Source organism: Canis lupus, chromosome 6 (assembly GCF_011100685.1).
Source record: "Canis lupus familiaris isolate Mischka breed German Shepherd chromosome 6, alternate assembly UU_Cfam_GSD_1.0, whole genome shotgun sequence".
In the NCBI taxonomy this organism is placed as follows: Eukaryota; Metazoa; Chordata; class Mammalia; order Carnivora; family Canidae; genus Canis; species Canis lupus.
The window spans coordinates 11,080,212-11,093,118 of NC_049227.1; the positions used below are offsets into that span (position 1 = coordinate 11,080,212).

The 12,907-nt window shown below is 38.1% G+C and overlaps 1 protein-coding gene across 3 annotated transcripts in view; it reads left to right on the forward strand.

Annotated features, from left to right (window-relative positions):
- Positions 1-12,907, forward strand: part of BAIAP2L1 (BAR/IMD domain containing adaptor protein 2 like 1) — an 87,110-nt gene that overhangs the window by 29,173 nt on the left and 45,030 nt on the right. The gene's annotated exons all lie outside the window — the stretch shown is intronic.

Sequence of the window (12,907 nt, forward strand, 5' to 3'; positions counted from 1 at the left end):
CTGGCCTCCTTGCTCCCTAGGAATTGAGCTTCTGGCTCTAAACTTGGGCCCGAGCTCTTCCCCTTGGATCCCTGGAGCATAAAGCCCCAGGAGCTTTGACCTACATTCTTAACAGAAGGAGATGGGCACGGCAGGCCTCCTGACTCTGGCAGGAGTGTTTCCTGTGACTCACCTAGCAGAAAGTCAGACTCCTTTACGTCCTGCTCTTGGCTCTCACTGCTTCCACAGTTGCTCTCAGTTGTGATTTTTCCGGTTTTGCTGGTATGAATTGATCTCCTGTGCACATGCGGAGGGCAGCCACGCCCTCAGCAGCACTAGTTGCAGAGGGAATCTGGGTTTCTGTTTACAGAGTCCATTCACTGCGCCCTCTCCTATGGGTGGAAAAGTCACTGTTTTTCCTTTTCTAATAACCCCACACATAACCATCATTTTAAAATCTTGAATAAAGAATGAATATGTTTTGTTTTAAATTAAAATGTTTTTCTTTTTACAAAGGGTAAGATTTCTGGCTTTAAAGTATTTGTCATAATTTGAAATGTTCAGCATAGCAGAAGAAAATATTGGTGAAGTGGGTGTATTTAAAGAAAAGTGTGTCTCCAATTAAAAAGCAAAAAGGGAAGCTGAGAAGAGGTGTGTATAAACAAACATTTAGGAATCAAATAATTCACATCATTTCTGTAAAGTGTCTTAAGGGTGTTCAAGATTGCTTGGAGAACTCTTACCTGACCCTTAAAAGTGGAGAAACAAATTCAAGGTGTGGTAACAGTGCTGGGGTTGGGGGCTGGGCTGCAGGATGTGAAGTGGAACTGTGCACTCAGGAATATTTTTTGACGACTTTGGTTCTTGAAGAGTTTGTAAAGAGTCTTGAAACCTAAGCCTGAAGTGATGTGTGATGACTAAGTCTGTACTGCTCTATTTAATAGAATGAGGTACATGCAGAAATTTTTCAAAGCTGTGACTTGTGTTCTGTTGGTGCCATCACTTGTGTATGTTCTGGCAAGGTATGGACTCTAGAAACTCTGTCCTCAGCAGAGTCAGCTTAAAAAAAATACACACTGGATTGTGTACACAGAAAGAGATAGTAAAACTTACTAGGATGATGAAGATGATTAGAGGTTGCCAAAAATAGGATTAAATTAAAAAGAAACATCCTATTTGTGTCAGGCGCCACGGGAAAATATATGACCCTTGCATTAAACCATACAGTGCTCTGATCCACCATTATTCAGTTTGCCTTTTTAATGTTTTATCGTTCTTGCCACTATTTAAATAAGATTTCTGTTCCACACCTTACTTTAAGCAGCTATGAGTTCATAACATTGAATCAGCTATTTCCACAGCAACTGTGTTGTTACAAACATAGGCCAAAAACTTCAGTTTCAATGAGGAAAATATGTTGCAGTGGCAAAATTTCTTTCATGTGGACATGCGTTTTATTTAGAGGGAATGGAAATAACTTCTGTGTTTTGTTTTTGTTTCAAGTTGTCTTTTTGCTTATATTCACCATGTCATATAGTTAGTAATTTTCTGCTCATTTGCAGCAATTTCACAACAAAGTGCCACCCTAGCAAGCGTTGCTTTCAGAGCCTTAATGTTTAAATTGTTTTCATGTGCCTGCTTTTTTTTATTTTGTTTAAAGTATAGGCTAAAATACTCCTGTTTAAATTCCCTGTATGAAAGAGTAATGAATGATTCATAGAAAAAAGAGACCTATGGTAGGTTCTATATTTTTCATTTTTCAAGAAGGTTTTATTGTCTAATTACTGACTTTGGGTGTTGGTATTCATAACTTTGTTATGATAGTATCTAATAAAACTGAAGGGTCCTTTCATATGTAAAGATCTTGAATCATTTCAAAGTTTTCATTCCTTTAGAGTATTATTATCTCTGAAAAACCTTTGTGTCTCCACTACCCCCAACAAATCCTATAGTTCGAAAAGTTTCAATTTAAAAATTTTCCTCAGGAAGGAAGTGAAAGGGATGTTGAAGAATTCTTATGATTTCTAAAACAGATTACAAGAGTAGTTTTCATTTTAATGTTGAACTCCTATTTTTTAATGTTGCTGTAGGAGAACTTTATATATAGTCTTTTTTTACCTGAAATTTTTACCTGGCCAAATGCATTATCAGTGTTAATTAGAGTGGCAAAACTGAACATTTCAGTCTCTCTTCTTACTTTGGAGGTGGGGGAGGGAGAGAAGGAGCTAAAAGCCAGAGGAGAAAATTGATTAGCCTTTTATTTTTTACTTGTCATTTGGATTGGCATCTATTAAGACAGAGCTGTAGCCCTGCCATTTCTGATTCCTGGCTATGGGTGTTTCCATTTATATATTCCTCTTAACATATCAGCTCACCAAATGCTGTATGAATAACTTTAAGATGCTTTTGCCTAAAAGTAACAAATACCCAATTACTAGTGCCTTAACCATTAAAGATGCTCATTATCCCACATAAGAAAGCCTGGAGTAGCAGGCTCCTGGTTGGGTAATCATTAGTAAGAACTCAGGTTCCTTCTCTCTCTCTTCTCATCCTTAAGCCCTACTCCTCATGGTACCAAGACGCCTGCCATTGCTAGTCTTAGGCATCATATCCTTTCTCCTCCCTTTGTATCCAAAAAGCAGGAAGGGGAATTTCTTCTCAGTTGTGCCCTTTACAATGGAGGAAACCTTTCCCCATCCACCCTAGCACATGCATCCTCTTATGTCCCATGACCCTGAAGCCAGAGAGCTTTCCCCAGTATGGTTAGCCAAGGAATCCATCTGAGAGGGAGAGGGCATAGCTGTTAGGACACCTGATGAAGCTACCACATCAGGCAGTTCTGGTACCAGAAGTCTTGTTTCAGCAACTTTCAATGAAATGAAAGGACTTACACAAATGTCCTCACTTTGCTGTGTCTCAGACTGCATAGTGCTTCTGGCATTCTGTGTGTATCTCTGAGTGGGATTATGTTTTTCTCCCACGTTGGGGTGTGTGGTTTCAGTAACATGTATACTTCAGATGTTATGATTATTGCTTCTTCTGGACACTTGCTTTTTCTCCTGAAAACCATACCTATCCTTTGTGGTCTATTCCTATTTGGGAAGGGACTCCAAGCACAGAGGAGGAGTTAGGGATTTGGGGGTAGTTGCTGTTTTATTGCCCTTTTGTTTTCCTTTTCAGCCTTTGAGTGTCTTGTAATCATGAACTCTGAGGTGCATTTTCTCAGTCTCTGCTTCTCTCCTTTCTTTCCTTTTCTCTTCTTCCTCTCTGCCCATGTGTTGGTGTGACCTCATGGCCTCATATTTGAAAACTGGGGGACTAGAGAAAATCCCCTATAATTTTACCACTGTAACACAACCACTGTGTCACCACTGTATTCTTTTCTGGTCTTTTCTTCGCATGAGGATGCTCCTATACAGGATGCCTTACAGCAAACAATGAGTCCTGGCTCTTCCAGGCACAGGGTGAAGCACCTGATGGGTGTTATTTCATCTCATTGACTCAATGGCCCTATGAGTTGGGTGTAGGCACTTTCACTATCTCTGATTTATAGGTAAGACCTGGGAGGGAAGGGTGTGCCCTAAATCACACAGTTGATAATAGGTGGTTCAACCTTAGAATCTGAGTTTTTCATCTCTCCACTATACTTCACTGAGGCAAAGGGAAAAGGAAAGAGCTAGCCAAGAAAGGGCCATTGAAGAGGGAGATGGGAACTCCCTAATGAGGACCTTTCCAAGAGGGAGATGAGCAGGAAGCAGAGTGTCATTGGCCAAAGACTGTGGAGAGGCCGGCAGTTGTGGTGATTAGAGGTCACCGGTCCCCTTGAAAATAGTGGTTTCACCAGAGTGCTGACCATATATGCCAGGTATTATATTGGGGTTAGGAAGGATGGAGATTACAGAGAAGTTAACATATATATATTATATGGATAGTGTATATGGCTCTTACAAGTATTGCTTGACTTTTGCACTTGTACTGCTATGCTTCATACAAAAACTCAAATTTCATTAAGTGCCTCCTCTGTGTCATGTCTCATCCTCAAGATCTTCAGAGATAAATTTTCCCTGCATTATCTGCAGTGTGGGCAGTAACCCACTGTTTCCTTGATGTGGCTAATAGGCTCTGAGGGTAAACTTGGTGGTCACTTCCTGCATGGAGGGAAAAGAGAACCTCCATGAGCAACCACATTGAGTCCTGTGTCCTTGGCTATGTACTCTGCATCCAAGCAAGACAGAACAAGGGTTATAAGAGTTGGTGACCCCTAGAGAGTATGGTAGGTGGTGTTGGGTGCTACGTGGGTCATAGAGCTTCCCCCCAACCCCAACTGAAGGTCAGGTAATATCCTGTGACATAGGACAAGGACACCAGGCTAAATTTTATTTTCCCTTGAGACCCTGTCAGGTAGCATGCTGCCCAACACCTAAGAGATGCTTGTAAAGTTTATGTTGTTATTTTGCTCTTATCAACTTGTGTGACTTTGGGCAACACTTAGTGTCTGTGAGTAGGTTGGCGTGCCTAAAGGGATGTCGGCAATACCTTCTGGGTTGTTTGAAGATGAAATGAGATAATGTGCCTTGTGGATTTTAAAGTTTCAAAGACTAGGGACACCTGGGTGGCTCAGCGGTTGAGCGTCTGCCTTTGGCTCAGGGCATGATCCTGGAGTCCCAGGATTGAGTCCCACATCAGGCTTCCTGCATGGAGCCTGCTTCTCCCTCTGCCAATGTCTCTGCCTCTCTCTCTATGTATGTCTTTCATGAATGAATAAATAAAATCTTTAAGAAAAAAAAAGTTTCAAAGACTAGAAAGATGCCTCTCTGTTGCTACTTCATATGCACAAATATTTGAGAACACAAAAACAGTACAGTTTTTTTTTTTCTTTTTAAAGATTTTTTTTTATTCATTTATTCTTGAGAGACACACAGAGAGAGGCAGAGACACAGGCAGAAGGAGAAGCAGGCTCCATGCAGGGAGTCCAGTGAGGGACTTGATCCCAGGAGCTCAGGATCACTACCTGAGCCGAAGGCAGACTCTCAACCACTGAGCCACCTGGGCGCACCCAGAGTACAGGTTTTTTTTTTTTTTTTTTTTATTGACATTATTCTTTTCTGTAGAGTAGGTGATGTAAGTTTGTAAGGCTATACATTTTACTTGATTATTCCTGATTATTCATGAACCAGTTTTTCAGTTCTTTCCATTGTATTTTGTTTTCTATTTCATGAATCTCTACTCTTACCTCTATTTTCTTCTTTCCATTATCTTTAGAATTACTGTTACTCTTTTTCTAATTTCTGAAATAATACATTTAATTCATTAATTTTACATACAGGCCTGATTTTATTTTATTTTTTTAAAGATTTTATTTATTCATTCATGAGAGACACAGAAAGAGAGGCAGAGGGAGGAGAAACAGGCTGTATGCAAGGAGCCCGATGTGAAACTCCATCCCAGGAATCTGGGATCACACCCTGAGCCAAAGGCAGATGCTCAACCACTGAGCAACCTAGGCATCCCCAGACCTCATTTTAGGTGGCGTTGCAGGACCATAAAAATGACCATGCAAGTTAAAACTATTGAAAGCCATCTTAATAATCAATGGGGAAAATTAGGATTGCCCCATGACCTTTGAAAATGTTTGTCAAAAAACACTAAAAATTCTCTTATTCTCAGTTATAAATGTATAGGGAAATGAAAAAAAATAGTAAAACTATTTAGTACATAGTAACTTAAAGTATTAGAAGCACTGATTTATAAGCATTTTTCTTTATTTGTAAGAAACTTAGTTCAGTGGCATTTGTCTCCTCCTGTAACTCAGAATACAGAATTGGCCTCTTCTGTATGCTTTTGCAGATTGTCATGCTCTTTCCTAAGCTTGCATCAGCTTCTAGCATTTTATCTTTTGTGATTTCAGTGGGACGAGGTATTCCCAATAGTTCTTTTAATGTTAAGTTTTCTTTGATTTGACTTTTTCTAAAATATCTCCATTCTTTTTGTCATAACCATTTTGCTCATTGTGTTGATAAGTTTGGGCTTCACTAAGTTCTTGTGGCTGCACTTCCAGTCTCCTGAACTGGCCACAGTGTCAACATTTTCATAGGCAGCTGCTACTTCAACTCTGTTTACTCTTGTTACTATTCATTTCTTTGCTGCACTTTCTCTTTTAATTATCCATTTTTGTAACATGTCACATGGATTTATCACTGGAAAACAAGGAAGCAACACAACTACTGCACTTTGCTGTCTGTGTGCCACACTGTCTTAATCACTGTGACTTCCTAATGTACCCTGATACCTAGTAGTAGACATCAAGTAGAACAAGTAGACCCTTTTACTCAAGATTGCCTTGGCTATTATAGGACTTTTGTGTTTATATATATTTTAGAATCAGCTTGTCAGTTTCCACTAAAACATCTCCTAGGATTTGTACTACAGATTGACTCTGTAAGTAGATTTAGGAAGAATTGACATCTTAACAATACCGTGTCTTCTAATTCATGAAGATGACACTTTTTTTTTTTAAGATTTTATTTTTCATTCATGAGAGACAGAGACAGAGAGGCAGAGATACAGGCGGAGTCCATCCAGGAAGCTGAATGGGGAACTTGATCCCAGGACTCCGGGATCACGTCGAGTCAAAGGCAGATGCTCAACTGCTGAGCCACCCAGGCACCCTGAAGATGGCACTTTTTAAAAATTTATTTAGGACTACCTTTATTTCTCTCAGCACTATTTTGTGTTTTTAATTGAAGGAATCTTGCACATTTTTATATATGCATTCTTATTTGTGGTGGTTTTTGTCCTCTATTGTAAATGGTATTTTAAAATTTTTATTTTCTAATTGATTCCATTGTTTTCAATTTCAGTGACTATTTTCCATCACTATTAAATTGTATTTAGCTCTTTTGAAATCTGCAGATTGATTTTTGTCATAGCAGCTTTGAGATATAACTACATACAGTACAATTCACACATTTAAGGTATACACAGTTTTTAAGATTTTATTTATTCATGAGAGACACACAGAGAGAGGCAGAGACCTAGGCAGAGGGAGAAGCAGACTCCCTGCAGAGAGCCCGATGTGGGGCCTGATCCTGGAACTCCGGCATCACACCCTGAGCTGAAGGCAGACACCCAAGGTCTGAGCCACCCAGCCATCCCTTGTGACTAGTTTCTTTAACTTAGTATAATGATTTCAGGATTCATTCACGCTGTAGCATGTATGAGTACTTCCTTTCTTTTTATGGATGGATAATATTGTATAGGTGTACCACATTTTATTTATCCATTTATCAGTTGATAGGTACCTGGGTTGTTTCTATCTTTTAACTATTATAAATAATGCTGCTATGAACATTGATGTACAAGTTTTAGGTGTACACTTCGGAGTGCAATGCCTGGCTCTTACAGTAAGTCTACATTTAACCTTTTGAGGAGACACCAATCTGTTTTTCAAAATGAATGCACTGTTTTACATTCCCACAAGCAGTGTGAGGGTCCAGTTTCTCTACATCCTTGTTAACATCTGCTGTCTTTTTGATAATAGCCATCCTAGGGAGTATGGAGTACTATCTCATTTGGGTTTTGATTGACATTTCCCTAGTGAATAAGGATGCTAATCATCTTCTCACATTCTTTGGAGTGTCGTCTTTGGAGAAATGTCTATTCAGATCCTTTGCCCATTTTTAATTGAGTTGTCTTTTTGTTGATTTTGCAAATTAACTTCTAATTTGGGTTTTGTTTTTACATTTTGATTCCTTTTATTATCTATGCAGTAGTTGCATTGAAGTTCTGATGCTATTATTGTGCCTCTTGATTCTCATTCATAGAGGATACTCTGTATAAGAGCTTTATTATCTTATAGTTCCCTCCTTATGTTAGGTAACACCTAAGGGGAGTGTATAAAAGTTTTGTTGCCACTGGAAGTCACCAAGAAGTGAACAGGAGAAATGCCAAGCAATGATGGGACTTCTGTCATTTAAATGTATTTAAATAATACAGTTTACTTCTTAGAAAATAGGAATCGCTGATGTAATATGACTTACCATTTGATAAAATTCTTGTAAAATATTTAGAATTTACAAAGCAGCAGAAATGCCGATTTTCTGTTTTATCTATATGAGCAGAGGTATTTGTGCATGTTTTGCAGGGTGAGATGACTCAGACTTCATGGAAAATATTTTAATGTAAATATCCAAAATTTAAGTTATTCTAACTCTCTGATACTTGACAAATAATACCAGTTTATTTTCTTTTTCCTTTTTTTAAAATTTAAATTCAATTTGCCAACATAGTATATAACACCCAGTCCTCATCCCATCAAGTGCCCTCCATCCCTCCACACTCCTCCCTTCTGCAACCCTTTGTTTCCCAGAGTTAGGAATCTCTCATCATTTGTCTTCAAATTTTGTTTTATACATAGAAGACATGTTTTTTTTAAAGATTTTATTTATTCATGAGACACACAGAGGCAGAGACAGAGGCAGAGCTCCATGCAGGGAGCCCGATGTGGGACTCAATCCTGGGACTATGGGATCACGCCCTTAGCCAAAGGCAGCTGCTCAACTGCTGAGCCACCCAGGCGTCCCTGTCTTCAAATTTTTAATTTTCTGTAAATCTGCCAGATATATATCCTTCCCCCAAAAAAGTCGTATCCTGGTCATTTTCTATGGAGATTGAAAGACTCTGTATTAATAGACTCTGTTCTCCTATTGTAGAGAATACTTAGAAGATGTGTCATTGCTTTTTTTCAACTGTAATTTAAGGTAAAATATTAATTTAAGAGAACTACCAAATTTTAGTCATTTTTATGCTAAATACTCTAAATCATTTGAAGATTATAATAAGAATTAGTATATATTTTGAAGTCTCTTTCAAGTTCATTTTGCTCAAGTATCACCTTTTCTTAGTTGTACCTTAACTGCAGAGGTGAGCAAACTGGAGCCAGAGGGCTGGCCAGCACCTAATCGTAAATATTATTTTACTGGAACCTGGCCACACCTGCTTTCTCACGTATCCTCTGTGGCTGCTTTCAGGCTTCTGTGGCAGAGTTGAGTGGTTACAACAGAGAAGTTTCCCACAAGGGCTTAAACTATTTACAACCTGTCCCTTTACAAGACCTTACCCTGAAGATAGATGGAAGACTTTTAATACCATACAGTTGATTACATGTGAAGACTGAATGATTGTGTGAGGGATTTGATATCTTTTTTCCAAAGAAAAAGTGATTCCTTATCACCTGCTAAATGTGTAGGTTTAACAGACATTAACAACCACAGCAGTACATGTGCTTAGAGCACAAAGAGCACAACCACTTTGCCTTATTGGGAGGAACTAACAAAGCCAGAAACCAGAGCTCTGTAGTCAGGATTGGTAGGTAAAATATTTTAATCTATGTTAATTGTTAAATAATAAGTCCCATAAAGAATTCATTGTCAGAATGTGTGGTTGCAGTGCATGCACAAATCTTTATCATGTGTACACAGTTCACCTCAGGAACAGTACTCGTTTAAGAGAAGAAACTAAAAAAACTAAAAAAAAAACTAAAAAAAAGATAAAAAAATAAAAATAAGAGAAGAAACTGAAATATGTATAAAACTTTCAGTTTTGTCTCTAAATCAAACAATGTTTGTTTTTAAAAACTTAGAAAATATTGAAAAAAGTAGAAAGGGAAAACATGGTCAGAGGAAAAAATTTTGGCAAAATATTTAAAAAAGTATGAAATAGCTTTTTCTTTCTTTTTTTTTTTAAGATTGATTTATTTATCTTATGATAGACATAGAGAGAGAGAGGCAGAGACACAGGAGGAGGGAGAAGCAGGCTCCATGCCGGGAGCCTGACGCGGGACTCGATCCCGGGACTCCAGGATCACGTCCTGGGCCAAAGGCAGGCACCAAACCGCTGAGCCGCCCAGGGATCCCCAGCTTTTTCATTTTTAAAGCATGGAAAAATAAAGCTCATTCTCATTTATTTCTCAAATAACAGGAGACTTACTTTGGGGAGTTTACAGATTTGCTTTGAGGATCTTACAGCTCAACGTTACATAAATTTAGACTTTTGTTCCTGTTTAGTTAGCTATTATTTTTTTTTTAGTTAGCTATTACTTTGAATCATTTATTAATTTGTTTGCCCCAGTTTCTTAAATTGTGCACAAAACAGACGATTTTATCTCCTTATCACCAGAAAACCTACAAAATCATAGATTTTCTTTTGTTACTGATAGAATGTTTATAGGTTATGCAATCTATATTTTTATTTTCTTAGGTTACGCATCTTTAAGAAATACATTTGTTATAGTTTTGTCCTGATACTCAAAATCAGTCTTTGGTCTTAAAAATAAGAGCAGAAAAAAGTATCTGAAATTTCTTCAAAGAAATGTTATGAATATACAAAGAATTGATGAGAGCACTAAGTTGAGCCAAAGCAGTTATTTTTCTTTTAAGATTTTTGGGAAAAAAAAAAAAAAAAGATTTTTGTTTAATTTTTTGAGAGACAATGAGCAGGGGGAGGGGCAGAGGGAGAGGGACAGGGGAAGCAGACTCCCCATTGAGTGGGGGATCCTATGTGGGCCTTGATCCTACAACCATGAGACCATGACCTGAGCGGAAACCAAGGGTCAGATGCTTGACCAACTAAGACACCCAGGCGCCCCCAAAAAGCAGTTGTTAGTGACTAAAATCCCTCATCTTTTAGTTGCAGTTTAGGCTCACTTTAAAGAGATTAAAATCCTTACCACAAAAATAGGAAACAATAGAGAATTTATTTTATTTGCTTAACCTTGTACCTGCTGTATCCCAGGTGCTGTTAAGCACATTACAAATACTTCCGTACTCATGATAGCCCTCTGAAGTATGTATTATTATAATTATTTCCATTTTATAGATGGAGACACTGGGGTTCGAAGAGAATGAGTAACTTGCCAAGGTCACCCAGTTGGCTAATGGGTAGCTAATTTGATCCCCAGCAGTCTGACAGCTATGTGATTTAATTTTCTATATATATCAGAAAGGTGTACTTTTTCTGACTTGCTTTATTTTATGGCAGTGAAGATTATCCTATCCTGCTTGTTATAGTTTTAAAAGATTGTGTTAAATAGTGAACCATCATGTAGTCTGAAACCAATATGTATGAGTCTGCATTTTGTGTTTTCATTGGATATTATCAGGATTTTCTATTTTGTACTTCAGAGCATTTATAACATGACCATTTATTGTTTTTATTGTTTAATTTCAGTTTGGGTTTGGAAAAAAGATTTTTTGTCCTGGAATTGTACACGTGACAGATGCCTTTGGACTTTGCAAGTGACTTTTGTCATTTGGATTTTGAAGTGACAGATACTCAACACGTCTTTGTCCCTTTGGGAACAAGAAAGATCTTAGCTATAGTAATTATAAAGATAGATCATCTTATAATTTATAAGTAATATATAAAATATCTACATACACACCTACTGTTTAAGTCCCCATATCATTAAAATATTGATTTCTGTATAAATTCCTAAAACGTCCAAGAGGAGGTTCTATAAATTGTACTTTAAAGAAATTATTACAAGAAAAGCATTCTTTTTCTTAGCTTTGAAGTAACTATATGTGCAAATGAAGTACTATAATTAGTAAAAACTAGAGGTGTAAAAGCTAAGTTGTCAAAATTAGTTTAACATTTAATGCTTCCTGATTGCATAGTGGGCACATCCTGAATGTAAATCTGAAACATCATTGCCTGTTTTTCATAACTTTATTATGCTTATCTATTCTCTTAATTTTTTGAATTTTGAAGTATGTGAAAATTATTTTGCTTAAACCCAATTTTCACAATTGATTCAAATTGGTCGTCGTCATCTTAAAGGATATCCTGTGTACTATCAATCATGTTGGAGAGAATATAGGAGTCCTTATTCTCATGCTCTCAGCCATAGCCAAAGAACAGCTGGTCAGGGGGCCACAGCATCTGCACAGGTCATAGTAAGGGGCAGTGGCTCAGGAGACCCATGGGGCTCTGCTTCACCACCACCACCATCATCTTTGATGGGAGCTATTCGTATTCTCTTACAAATGCTGGAAGATGTCTTACTTTGTTCATGGCACTGTGCTAGACCTGAAGTTATGTGTCAGAAACAAACTAAGGTCTAATACACAAATAGAGGAAGGGAAGGAAGAAAAAAGTATCTCTGGTCAGATGCATAGGAAATAGCAGAAAGGGTGTGGCCCTTGGAAGAGGTTGAGGAAGGGGGGAGGATAAGTAAATAAAAGGGAGACGGATATGCCAAAGATAGGTGTAGTTAGAATCATGATGTGGGAGGGGCTTGGCTTGATTGTGCTAGACACATATGCCAAAGCAGACTCAGATGCCAGGGTGGCAAGTGACAGCCATGATGTGGGGTTTTGAGTAGGTTCTTTGTTAGTACAAGTGGAGTTCTGACCGTTTTTGATCATCAGCCATTTGGGAATAGATGTACTTCCTTAGGTACTCTTTCCTGTTCCAAACAACTTGACAAAATGATTTAGAGTAAAAATGCCAGGATTCCTGGGTGGCTCAGTGGTTGAGTGCCTGCCTTCAGCCCAGGGCATGATCCTAGAGACCCAGGATCGAATCCCGTGTCGGGCTCACTGCATGGAGCCTGCTTCTCCCTCTGCCTGTGTCTCTGCCTCTCTCTCTCTTTCATGAATAAATAAATAAAATCTTAAAAAAAAAAAAAAAAGTAAAAATGCCATCAAGCACATGAAAAGATATTCAGCATTATTAGCTATTAGGGAAATGCAAGTCATAACCTCAGTGACCTACCACTTCATACCCAATAGACTGGGTATAATTTAAAAGACAATAACAAGTGTTGACAAAGATATAGAGGATTTGGAACCCTTGTACATTGCTGGTGGGAATGTAAAATGAAGAACCTGTGGTGGAAGAGATCCTGTCAGTTCCTCAAAAATTTAAC